Below are 13,156 nucleotides of genomic sequence, written 5' to 3'. Positions count from 1 at the left end.
AGAAATTTCTAGACAGTTTGGGAGGACCAACTTGCACATATACTTTTCCCATAAATATACTGTATGCTAATCAAGTTATGAAATCACCAGGATTTGTGTTAGAAAGCACTAACTGGAAATTGGGAGTAACTCATTCCACCAAGAGATTGGACTAGGTTTCCAAAACCCTCTTGTCTCTACAATCAAAACCGAACTTAAGAGGAATGCTATTTAACAACCCTAAGACAGAGAACCAAATGTAATGATTAGAGCTTCATCCCATTCTAACAATTCGTTTTTCTTCCAGATCAAATATCTTATTTTCGAAGCTAATGTTTTCAAAATTCTGATATGTTAGTTTCGTTTTGAACTCTTGAATCTTAGAAAAAAAAATCTTCGTAAAACCAACTCTATTGTCTGTTATTGAAAGTCAAATCTTAGAAAAGGGCCCTACTTTATGTGTTCTTCTGTTTTTCTTTTTTCCAATTTCAAATGCAAATTCTTAACTCATGATATCTTTTTTTTTTGTCTTTTGGTAAATTAGAAGGATCCTAATGTATATGGTTGTTTGCCGTATTTGTTAATTATTTTAGATGACTCACCTATAAACAGTACCCTTTGTCATGTCGACTCTCAGATACACATGTTCCAATCTTGAAGTAAGCGTAGACTTGGAAGATCTATATCTAAATCGAATGGATTAATTACCCATTCTCTATCCTTCTCCAAATGATAAAACTGATTTTTACTGTATAAATATAGTTGGGTTTTTTTTTTTGTATTAGGTGCCAGAACCATCTAGTCAAGCTTGTATTATCATTTTTATGATTCCGGAGATGCACCATGAATTTCTAAGGAAGTGGAGATGATAACTCATCATCTCCAATAAGTGGAGACAAAATTAACATTATGATAATCTTCAATTCCCGAAAAAAACTCGAATATAGAACAATTTCCAGTCTTTTACAAATTAGAATGTCTAGGTCCAATTGGTCCACCATTAAGACTGGTCCAAAACAATGTTTAGTATGCATTTTTCTATGAATATTTCATTGAAATTATGCTTTTAGACAAACTTTATTTTGGATATTATTATAATCGGTTAATAAATGCTTTATCGTACATATAACAAACGATGACTATATTTCTATAATCTATTAGTAATAGACTATTTTAGTTAGTTGTGATAGTAATTATTTACTGACTATTTACTGAGCGAAATAACTCAACTTTATCTTAGCCGTTTGGGGAAAATTTATCATGAATTTGAGTTTTTTTTTTATTATTGAGAGTGGGAAGAGACGAGGAGCTATATTACCACAATCTTTAGGGATTTGTAATTTTTGTTTATAAGTTACAAATTAATTGATTTCTGCTATTTCTGATCGTATCATAACATTGATAAAACCAGAATAAAAAATTCACAAATTAAAACATAGTGGCTGAATTGTATTATTATTAATCGATGTATTGCTTCTACCATAGTTAATTGGTTCTTTGGAGGAATAACTATAAAATTATTATGTGTTTAGGGGATTTTCAGTCCCTTTATTGGAGATAAGTCTCCTGTAAAACAGAAAAGACATTAGAGCCTAGAAAATATGATATGTGTGTGTTTTCCGAGAGCACTCTGATGCTCAAGTCAGGAAATGGCTCAAAAAAATCATAATATAGCTGTTCGGAGAGCAGAAAGAAATCGGAAAACTCTAAGAAGGAAGGTAGACTTAGAATCCTTGAGAAAGGTAAGATCTATTCAGGCCTGGGAGTGAGAATGAGCTTTTTACGGTGAAAAGAGAAAAAGAAGAGTTTGAGGGTGATGGAGCTCCACAGTTTAGGAACCGCCGTGGAGTAGATATGAAATGAGATAACCGGAAAAATGGTCAGAATGGTGTAAATTACCTGAGCTCAAGAATCACGAGTATCTAGAAAAATATCGTGAGATTTGAGATGGCTGAAAAGTGTACCTGTTCCCCGTAGGAAATGATAAAATATTAATAGGAAATTACCTGACTCGGGTTTGTATACCAGGTTAGACCATAGATGGTGGATCGGGTGGATCGGCCCATGACCCGACTTGACTAGACTCGAATCTTATGATGGTGTCACACTTCTGATGGTCTTACCAACTATCTTTGGCGTGTTCTGCCTGCAACGAGACCGCCCCTTGGCACTTCTGATGGTCTCACCCTTTCGCTTTCAGTGTACGGGTTGGGTCGGCGGTTTAGACGCGGTATGGTTCTTTGCTGAACTTCTGCTTTTCCCCCTGACTGCTATAAGATGTCCCTATCACCTGACACGCGTAATGAAAACACATTAAATGTCATTCTCGTGGGTTTGTAAGAGTATGAGCAATTAATTCAGACTAAAGCATATTCCTATTATCGAAAGGAGGGAAATTCGAATAATTTTCCCGCTTTAATGGATTGTTAATACCTGGCCCGGATCCCGGGCTACTGCGACGGAAAGGCCTTGCTCTCTGGATACCTGTGCGGACCACTCTTCCTTATGTCTTGACCCTTTCGGATCACCGAGCTTAGGTCTAGGACAGAAAGAATGTGACATCTCCTCCTCCTGACCACTCAATTTTCGACTTCCTTATTTCTGACAGCGTGGCCTGTGCTATCAAACACGAGAAATTTGGGAACATGTGGCCTATCGTGCTGGATCTCTCAAATCCAACTAGATTCATGCCCGGTGCTATAAGCTTAGGCCGTATTGGGCCAAAAATCCAATACAAATCCTAATTTGGCCCAGGGGGGGGTTGTACCTGCAAAAAAGCCATAGACGCTATGTGCTAGCATATGACTTGTCTACGTAAGAATGATTGAATTTATCTCCAACATTATGAAATGTGGTAAATAATATCTTAAATTATAAAAAATGTTTTAATGAACAATTTAAAAAGATTTTACAAATGTTTTTTTCTGTAATGTTCTTTATAGAAATCAAGTTCTTATAGTTTTTATTGTTTCATAGGAATATATACAGTTTCCACATTCTTATGTACAATTTTATGAAATTATGTTCTTTTATTTCCTTTATATATATTTTTAAAAAATTTATAAATTACAAAAAGGTTAGTCAACTCGGTATTTATAAGTTATCCAAATCCAGGCTAAAAGATATCTTTCTTTTTGAGATGAAAATAAGTACTTTTTACTGGTTAAATTGTGATTCTCTCAGACCATGGATAGACAGTCAGGATTTTGTTAACTCACATCAAATCTAATCTAATGGACCAAATCACCAATCTTATCTAATGAATCAAATTTGCTTTTAAAAAACATAAATTTGCATATAAATACCTAAGAGAAGGAAACCCTAGTGTCCCAGCCTCTTTCTCACAAAAAAAAAAACCCTATATGCATAGAAGCATAAGAAAATTACAATCAAATAAATCATAACTCCTTCCCAGGTGAATGGACGACCCCGGAAACTCCTCTCTGAATCAAAACCTGATTACAATCGGTCTTTTGATTGTTCTTATTACTTTTGGTTTGATATTCTTGGTGTGCCTTATCGAGCTTAATTATGATCGGTAGAGTCCACTAGATCTCCATTTCTCCATAACATATATATGTACTTCTCATGCTTATCTATTGTTTCATTTTCTTTTTTTTTGAGGTAAAATCTCATATTTAAGTTGATATTTCCTTTGAGAAATATTGTCGATTTTGTAGTTTTCCTATGATTATAATAGAACACCTCCCTTGATTATTTCTTGGATTTTAATTTTCTCATAAGCTTATTTTTTTCATTTCACAAACTTGATTTTTTTATTTTTTTGCATTTTTTTTTGTCGTTTGTGAATATGTCTAGTGTTGTTTATAGCCATTTATAGTCAAGGTAGTATCTTTGAACTTGGAGCACAATAGAGCAAATTATCATCATTTTATGATTCCTTGGATGCACCACATGTTTTTAAGGAAGTGGAGATGATAACAATAATAATCTCCATTCTCCAAAAGGTGGAGACAAAATTAAAGCAAAGTCATTAAGAGAATCTGTTTTTCCAGAAACAGATCGAATATATGGAGAAAAATTATAGTCTATGATAAATCAGAATGTCCAATTACTTCACCACTGAGACTAGTTTAAAACAATGTTTAGTATGTGTTTTGCTAAGAATATTTCATTAGATTTATGCTTTTAGTAAAACTTTATTTTGTGTTTATTTTATGTTTTATTTCATTGGATTTATGCTTTTAGAAAAACTATCAATGCATTTGTATTATGTTTTATTGCATATATAATATAAGATGACTAATGGCATGCATCAAAACTTTTGGTCATAATCTATTGCAATTAATTGTGAATGTTTAGTTTTGTCACAATTCTGTTATGAGTTTTAGATAAAAAAAAAGGTAGTAGTTTCAAATAATGAATGGTTGTAACAATTATGTGACTATAGTTTTAATCATTCAGTGGTGAAAAAAACAAACATCTCTTTAAGAAGTCACCTCAAACAAAGTGTATAGAGATACCAGAATGATTTGATAGTAGTCTAATGAATTTCAAGTTTTGTTTTTATTGTATACTTTCACTAATAATAATATTCATGGAAACATTGCAGATATATTGTAATTCATTTGAAAGAAAGCTTGCTAATATGAAAGAAAATAAGCCAAGCTTTGCTATAAAGGTATGTCACTCACAGTAGTTACTTGAGATATATTACAATCATGGTCAAATATTATGTTATGATGGTCACAAAAATAGATGTTCAGAAAAAATATAAAAACAACACTGTATTTATGAGTTATCCAAAAGCCAGAATACAAGATCACTTTTTTGAAATGAAAATAATTTTGATTGGTTAATAGTAATACTATTGAATCATGGAAAGACAGCCATGATTTTGTTAACTAAAAATAAAATTTAATCTAGTGCCAAATTGTTTATACAATCTAATAGATCAAATTCACTTTACAGAAACACAAATTTACATATAAATACCTAAGAGAAAAAAATTCTAGTTTTTCAGCTCTCAGAGAAAAACAAATTTTATCTTCTTTTTCTCTTCTCCATAAAACCGTGCAGAGAGATAATCTGAATTAACCATAACTCCATAAGAAAATTACTTCTCATGCTCATCTCCTAATTTTTTTTCTCGAGAATATTTTTGAAACGAATTAATAAAACCTTTCCAGTGGATATAGGTGCTGATATTTCCCTGAACTATTCTTGGATTGTGTAATTTTCTATGATTATGAATGACACCTCTCATGATTGTTCCTAGATTTCGTAAATTCCATAGTTTTCTTTTTGGAAATAAAATATACATGTATAATATGTTAGTAGGATACAGTCTTTTCATCACCGTATAACTTTAACCATTTTTTTTTTTGGATACGGCCTTCTCATCACCTCTCTCACCACCATCTTCTATGTCCTCTTCTCCCATAATCATTTTTATTACAAAAAAATCTAATACATATTAAAAAAAAAACTAGAAACTAATGCTTTGATATCTTGTCAAAAAATAATAATTTAATATTAGATGTCATTTATGAAAAAAGTATTTATATTACACCAATGATCTTATCTCAACATGAGAATAAACTTATCATAACCAGATATGACTTATCATAATCTTCTGATATAGATCCAAATCACAGATTTCCTATTAACCTATTTTTTTTTACGAGATTAATTTTTGATATTGACTTCACAGGTTTTACTTCATAATTAGATTTTAAAATTTTAAGATCTAATATAATTGGTCCAAAAGATAGTAAGACATGTATGTTACGGACCACCTATTATTTAAATAACTATATTACACAAACATATGTTACACATGACCTTGAAAAAAATCTTTCTTGGAATCACATAATATACAAATTACATTCATACCTATTCGTTTTGAGGAATCACTATATTACTTTGTATTTTTTTTAGTCAACATCTCACACATGTGCATTATACCATATATATGAATTTGGATGATAACACAATAACAATACTAATATAATTCATTAAACTATATGTAATGGCCTAGATAAGTTTGTAATTAAGTGCCTAAAAATAAGGGGTGGAATCCATATATATTATTTTGAAAGAACGAAATTGATGAGTATATATAGGCCAAACAGAGACATAGACAAGACCATTAAGTAGTGGACATGGTGGTGATCACATTCATCAACATTTCACTCCTTAGTTTTTAGGCAGATAAAAAGTTTGTCTAGACCATAACATTAGTTTAATGATTATACTAGTATGGTTATTGTGTTATCATCCAAATTCATATATTTTATATAGTGCATATGTATGAGTTGCTGACTAAAAAAAAATATAAAAATTATAACTCCTCAAAAAAAAAATATGAATGTGTTGTGAAAACTTAGAAACTTTATTAATCACTGGAATGTATATATAGAGTACATAGGGAATCTAGGTTAAGTACAATGCCCTGATGGGCTTAATGGACCGGTATAAGAGTCCATATATGATATGTGTTATAACACTCCCCCTTGGACGAGTGAACCGGGCCAGCTACTCAATCGGGATCTCGATAATGCGCTGGGGAATGTTGCCTCATTAAAACCTTACCAGGAAAAACCCAGTGGGACAAAACCATGGTGAAGGAAAAAGAGTACAACACGCATTACTCCCCCTGATTGTAGCATCACTGCAGATCTCTAAGTCTATACATTCCTATCTGTTTGACGAGCTTCCGATGTGTTGAAGTAGGCAATGATTTGGTGAAGAGGTCAGCTGAATTCTCACTGGATCGGACCTGCTGAACGCTGAGAGTGCCGTCCTTCTGCCAGTCTGAGGTTGAGAAGAACTTCGGTAGAATGTGCTTCGTCCGATCTCCTTTGATATATCCTTCCTTGAGCTGAGCTATGCATGCCGCGTTGTCTTCATACATCACCGTGGGCTGTGTGTCTTCGTCCATACCACAATCTCTGCGGATGTGCTGAGTCATGGAGCGCAGCCGGACGCATTCCCTACTAGCCTCATGAATGGCTAGGATTTCAGCATGGTTTGATGAAGTGGCAGTGAGTGTCTGCTTCATTGATCTCCAAGAGATGGCTGTTCCTCCATGCGTAAAAACGTAGCCAGTTTGAGACTTGGCAGTGTGCGGATCTGATAGATATCCTGCATCGGCGAAGCCGACTAACCCATCTTTATTTTGGTTAGTATAGAAGAGTCCTAAGTCTTGAGTACCTCGAAGGTATCTTAGGAGATGTTTTATACCGTTCCAGTGCCTCTGAGTTGGGGATGAACTATATCGAGCGAGGAGGTTCACGGCGAAACATATGTCTGGTCTAGTGTGACTAGCCAGGTACATTAACGCTCCTACAGCACTGAGGTATGGCTTTTCAGGACCAAGGATTTCTTCATCATCCTTTTTGGGACCAAGAGGGTCATCACTTAAGCTTCTAACTACCATTGGGCTGGTCAATGGGTGAGCTTGGTCCATATTAAATCGCTTGAGTACCTTTTCGATATAAGCCGATTGATGCACAAGGATTCCTCCTTTGATGTACTCAAGTTGTAATCCCAAACAGTACTTTGTTTTGCCTAGGTCTTTTATTTCGAATTCTGCTTTTAAGCAGTCGACTGTTTGGGAGATCTCACCAGATGTTCCGAGGATGTTTAGATCATCCACGTATACTGCTATGATTACAAATCCTTTGTTTGAGTACTTCTTGATGAAGATGCATGGACTGATGGGGTCATTTTTGTAGCCTTCTTTGATGAGGTAATCGCTGAGGCGGTTGTACCACATACGCCCACTTTGTTTCAGTCCATACAAGGATTTGTTCAGCCTGATGCAGTATTGATCTCGAGATGCATTTTTGTCTTTTAGTTCAATGCCATCTGGGAGTCTCATATATATTTCGTTGTCCAGGGGCCCATAGAGATATGCGGTTACAACATCCATCAACCGCAGATCAAGATTTTCTCTTATGGCCAGACTTATGAGGAATCGGAATGTTGTTGCATCCACCACTGGAGAATAAGTCTCCTCATAATCGATTCCGGGTCTCTGTGAGAATCCTTGTGCTACAAGCCGTGCTTTGTATCGAACGACTTCACCGAGTTCGTTCCTTTTGTGCACAAAGACCCATTTGTGGCCCACTGGCTTGATGTGTGATGGGGTCCGGATGATCGGACCGAACACGTTTCTGAGTTTGAGACTCTTTAACTCCACGTTTATGGCTTCTTTCCATTTTAGCCAATCTGTTCGATGTGTACACTGTGTTATTGACGTGGGTTCTAGATCCTCTTGCGTGAGCGCAACATCAAGTGCTACTTTGTATGCAAAGAGTGCATTTAAGTCGACTTCTTTTCGATTCCATTGTATTCCGGACATATTGTAATTGATGGAGATCTCATTGTTATCTTCTGAACCTGGAGATTCGGCGTCCCGAACTTCCATTGAGGGTTCATTAGATTGAGTCTCAGCCGCGGCTATGTCTGATATTGCAGGAATCCCGGTTTCGGTTATTGCACCTTTCTTTGATTTCCGGGGATTCTTATCTTTGGAACCGAGAGGTCTGCCCCGTTTGAGACGTGGTGCAGACTCTGTAGCAACTTGGGTCTGTCCCGTTGGGACAGCTATTCGTACTGGTGCATTACAAGCTGGGATGTACGATTTGGTTACTTTGGTCGGGTCAGCAAAGGAATCTGGCAATTGATTAGCTAGCTTTTGATAATGAATAATCTTTTGGATCTCTGAATCACATTCTAGAGTCCGAGGATCTTGCCAATTTAATGATGTTTGATTCCATGAAAGATCTTTGACCAGCTTGTTTGTCTCACCACCTAAAGAGGGATATACCGATTCATCGAATTGGCAATCCGCATATCTGGCCTTGAAGAGATCTCCAGTGGTTGGCTCGAGATATCTTATGATGGTGGGAGAGTCAAAACCAACATATATTCCCATCCTTCTTTGAGGTCCCATTTTGGTTCGATGTGGTGGAGCAATGGGTACATATACTGAACACCCAAATGTTTTGAGATGGGAGATGTCTGGCTCATGACCCGAGAGTAGTTGGGATGGGGAATATTTGTGTTCACTAGATGGCCGGATGCGTATGAGTTCAGCAGCATGTAATACTGCATGTCCCCATGCTGAGGCCGGGAGCTTTGATCTCATGAGTAATGGTCGGGCTATCCATTGAATGCGTTTAATGAATGATTCAGCCAATCCATTTTGAGTATGGACATGTGCTACAGGATGTTCCACGGTTACCCCCATGGCCATACAGTAGTCATTAAACGCTTGTGAGGTAAATTCACCAGCATTGTCAAGGCGGATAGTCTTTAGTGGGAAGTCAGGGAAATGGGCCCGCAATTTGATGATTTGGGCCAAGAACCTAGCGAAGGCTTGGTTCCGAGAGGACAAGAGACAAACATATGACCAACGGGTCGATGCGTCTATAAGGACCATGAAGTACCGGAATGGTCCGGAAGATGGATGTATAGGTCCACAGATATCGCCCTGGATTCTTTCTAGGAAATGAAGTGTTTGTTTAGAGATTTTAACTGGTGAAGGCCGAGTGATCAATTTGCCTTGAGAACAAGCTGTGCACATGAGGTGTTGAGGATAAGCTCGGTTTTCTTTGAGGGTATGCCCTTGAGAGTTTTGAATTAGTTTACGCATCATATTTGCACCGGGATGACCGAGCCGGTCGTGCCAAATAGTATAATCAGTAAACCGGGCTTTGAGAGTGGTATTAGCTTCAATCATACTGACTTTAGCATGGTAAAGTCCAGTAGAGAGCGCGGGTATGGTTTCGAGGATTTGTTTATGGCCGTCTACGGTTTTAGTGACTAGGAGGGATTCTTTGTTCCCTTGACCTTGGGTTTCTATGTGGAAACCATTCTGTCTTATATCCTTGAAGCTCAGAAGATTTCTCTTCGAACTAGGAGAATATAGAGCATCTGGTATTTCAAGTTGTGTGCCATTTGATAGCAACACATAGGCATGGCCATATCCTTCGATAAGGTTTGAGGGACCCGCGATGGTGCTAATATTTGCGGTTTGATAGGTTAGGTTTATGAAGTAACTTTTGTTTCTTAAGATAGTGTGGCTGGATCCACTATCTACGACTATGGTTTCCATTTGCTGGTGTGCTTTTCCACCTTTGGATTTCTGACAGGCTAATGAAACTGGGAGCTAATAGACCTCAGTTAGCCGCTACAAATTCCAAGAATTGATCACCAAAACTGGAGAAGCTGGTTGAAGCAGGAAAAACTCGGATCTGGTTTTTTTTTTTCGGTTGATCGTCGTGTACTGTAAGTGTGCGTGAGGGCGCGTCCGACGTTGGATCGACAAACGGTTTTCACCAGTAGATTCGTCTTGTCGAGGGCTTCGATTTGATATGTAGATCGTCTTCTGGTTCCTCACGGTTTGGAAGATATGCGTCTTTTAAGTTTCGACTTGCTTTTAGGGTTTTGGTGGTGGCCGGATTTATTAGGGTTTTTCGCTCAGAGAGTCTTATCGTGCTGATAACGTGTTGTGAAAACTTAGAAACTTTATTAATCACTGAAATGTATATATAGAGTACATAGGGAATCTAGGTTAAGTACAATGCCCTGATGGGCCTAATGGGCCGGTATAAGAGTCCATATATGATATGTGTTATAACAGAATGTAATTAATATATATTGTGTAATAAATTAATTTAAAAATAAGAATTTTAATTAAAATATAATTTGAGGACGTAGTTGGTTGGAAGAATGATCTTCAGATTGATAGATTTTAGGATTTGGATAATGAAACAAATAATTAGAAGAATTTTGGGTATTAAAAAGATTAGTGTTGAGATCTATTTTACGAAAAAATTATTTATAACTAGAATAAAAGAGTTTATAAAAGGATAAAAAAGTTATAGTGGAAAAGACATTTTTTCCTCCAAATTGAATGAAATAAGTTTCAATTCATAGAGAAAAATAATTATGAATTTTGGTATAAAACGTTTTTTAAAAATAATGTATAATAAAATAATTAACTTTAAATAATTAGATGAGATAAAAATCTGAGAATACAAAGAGACGAATAAAAAAATGACACATGTCCAACTTTATTCTCTCTCCTCATCTAGATATATTTATGCGTATAAAAAGTGTGAATCATATTCGCTCTTCTAATAAGACAATTTGGCTGCGTGAAACCTTTCTGATGTTTCAACATGCTGAATAAATTCAACATGAATTTATACACATCGGTTAAAAGAAATTCAACATTTGCATGAAGGTGTTGAAAACCAACGTGTATAATTTCAAGTTGAATTTATTCAACATGTTGAAACATCAGAAAAGATAGTCTCATGCAGTCCAAATTGTCCAATTAGAATAGGAAGTGTGATTCACATACTTTCTATACGCGTAAATCTATCTAGATGAGGAGATAGAATAAAGCTGGACATGTGTTATTTTTTATTCATCTCTTTGTATTCTCAGATTTTTATCTCATCCAAATATTTAAAGTTAATTTTTTATTGTATATTATTTAAGAAAAAAAATTTATACCAAAATTCATAATTTTTTTTCTCTATTTCAATTTGGAGACAAAAAAAAAACTTATTTTTTACTATGATTTTTTTATCCTCTCATAAACTCTTTCATTCTAGTCATAAACATATTTCTCGTAAAATAGATCCTAACAATAATCCTTTGAATATCCAAAATTTTTCTAATTATCCTTTTTACTACCCAAATCCTAACAACTATCAATTTAAAAATCATTCTTTTGACCAAGCATGTCCCCAAAATACACCAAATTATAGGTTTACACCAAATTTTATGATGTCCTTAGTTGTTCCAAACTATCATCTCATCCATATTATAAATCGATGATACTATATCCATCTCACGCAACTGAATTTCCAGAATTTTTAACAAAAATGGCACTTGGTGCCATGAGCGGTGCTAACAAGGCCACCCAAAATGTAGAAGATTCATCTCATACTCGAAAAAGTCCAAAATGGACCACTGATCAAAATTTGGTGATGCTCAGTGGCTGGATTAAATGCAGAACAGACAGCTTTGTTGTGATCAAACACATTATGGTAGTTAAATAGGAGGAAAAATAGCTCAGGAAACAGTGGATATAACAGAGCTCATGAAAATGATGTAAGAAACTTGAACTCTGTAGGATCAAGTGCTCATCAAATGGGGAGGGATGCAGCTAAAAAAAGAGTAAAAAGAAAGGTAAGGGCGCAGCATTGGAAGTGATCAACGAAGAATGAAATGAATTCAAATAATTCAAGGAACAAGAGTTGGAACGATTGGACAAACTGATGAACGAGAGGACTCAAGAAAAAAAATTATGAAGATTTTTTAGAGCTAAGTGAAAAGGAACATCTCGATGATCAAAGCAACAAATTATTAGAGAACCTAGAGAACGATCTATTGAGAAATTAACTGTTGTCAAGTGTATGTTTGTATTTTATCACTTCTCTTTTAATAACGTGTGTTTGTCACTTTCTGCTTTTTGTCACTGTGTATCTCATGTCTTTTTGTATTTCTGCATTACTTCAATAATATTTATTTGTCAATATTCCATATATTTTTCTTCAATGTAATCCTTGACTTTCGGCTATTATATCCAATCCTTATCTATTATATTTCAACCACTCGATTCTAACCACTCATGCCTTATCTATTAGGATTTCTCACCCTCGATTTAAACCACATAATTTCTTATAAATAGAAATCATACTTCCATTGATGTATCAATACCACAAATAACATCTTACTACAAAAAATTAATAGATCCATCAGAATTTCCTTTCGATATTGAAGCTTACAAAAGACAGTCCAAAATTGAAGAGAAGTATATCATCAACCCGTTCAAGGAGCGTCAAAACAAAATAAAGGAAAATTATCAACCTTGAAGCAAGAGAAAATACTTCTAGAGAGATCATGTAGTGGCAAACCAAAGGTTGATTGGAGACTATTTTGCCAATCAACCTACATATGATGATACAATGTTTCGTAGGCGATTTCAGATGTGCAAACATGTTTTTCTTCGGTTAGTTGGAGACCTATCAAGCAGTGACAAGTATTTCATCCAACGAGTTGATGCAGCCAAGAAAGAAAGTATATCTCCATTAGCTTAATGTACCACGGCTATTGCGAATGTTGGTATATAGTGTGGCGGCCAACGCAGTTGATGAATACATCAAAATATGAGGTACTAAAACATTAG

At 35.4% G+C, this 13,156-nt stretch overlaps 1 long non-coding RNA gene and 1 pseudogene across 1 annotated transcript; both read left to right on the top strand.

The window, feature by feature from the left end:
* The first annotated feature begins 3,325 nt into the window (after positions 1-3,325).
* Positions 3,326-12,510, top strand: LOC112086391. The gene is made up of 3 exons (XR_002899509.1): positions 3,326-3,517; positions 4,553-4,621; positions 12,101-12,510. It is a non-coding gene; the product is annotated as an uncharacterized LOC112086391 (long non-coding RNA).
* A 134-nt stretch (positions 12,511-12,644) lies between these two features.
* LOC112086408 lies at positions 12,645-12,863 on the top strand (annotated as a pseudogene).
* Positions 12,864-13,156: the final 293 nt, after the last annotated feature.

The sequence above is a fragment of the Eutrema salsugineum genome, unplaced genomic scaffold (assembly GCF_000478725.1).
Source record: "Eutrema salsugineum unplaced genomic scaffold, Eutsalg1_0 scaffold_20, whole genome shotgun sequence".
In the NCBI taxonomy this organism is placed as follows: domain Eukaryota; kingdom Viridiplantae; phylum Streptophyta; class Magnoliopsida; order Brassicales; family Brassicaceae; genus Eutrema; species Eutrema salsugineum.
This window is presented reverse-complemented; position numbering and strand designations above follow the sequence as displayed.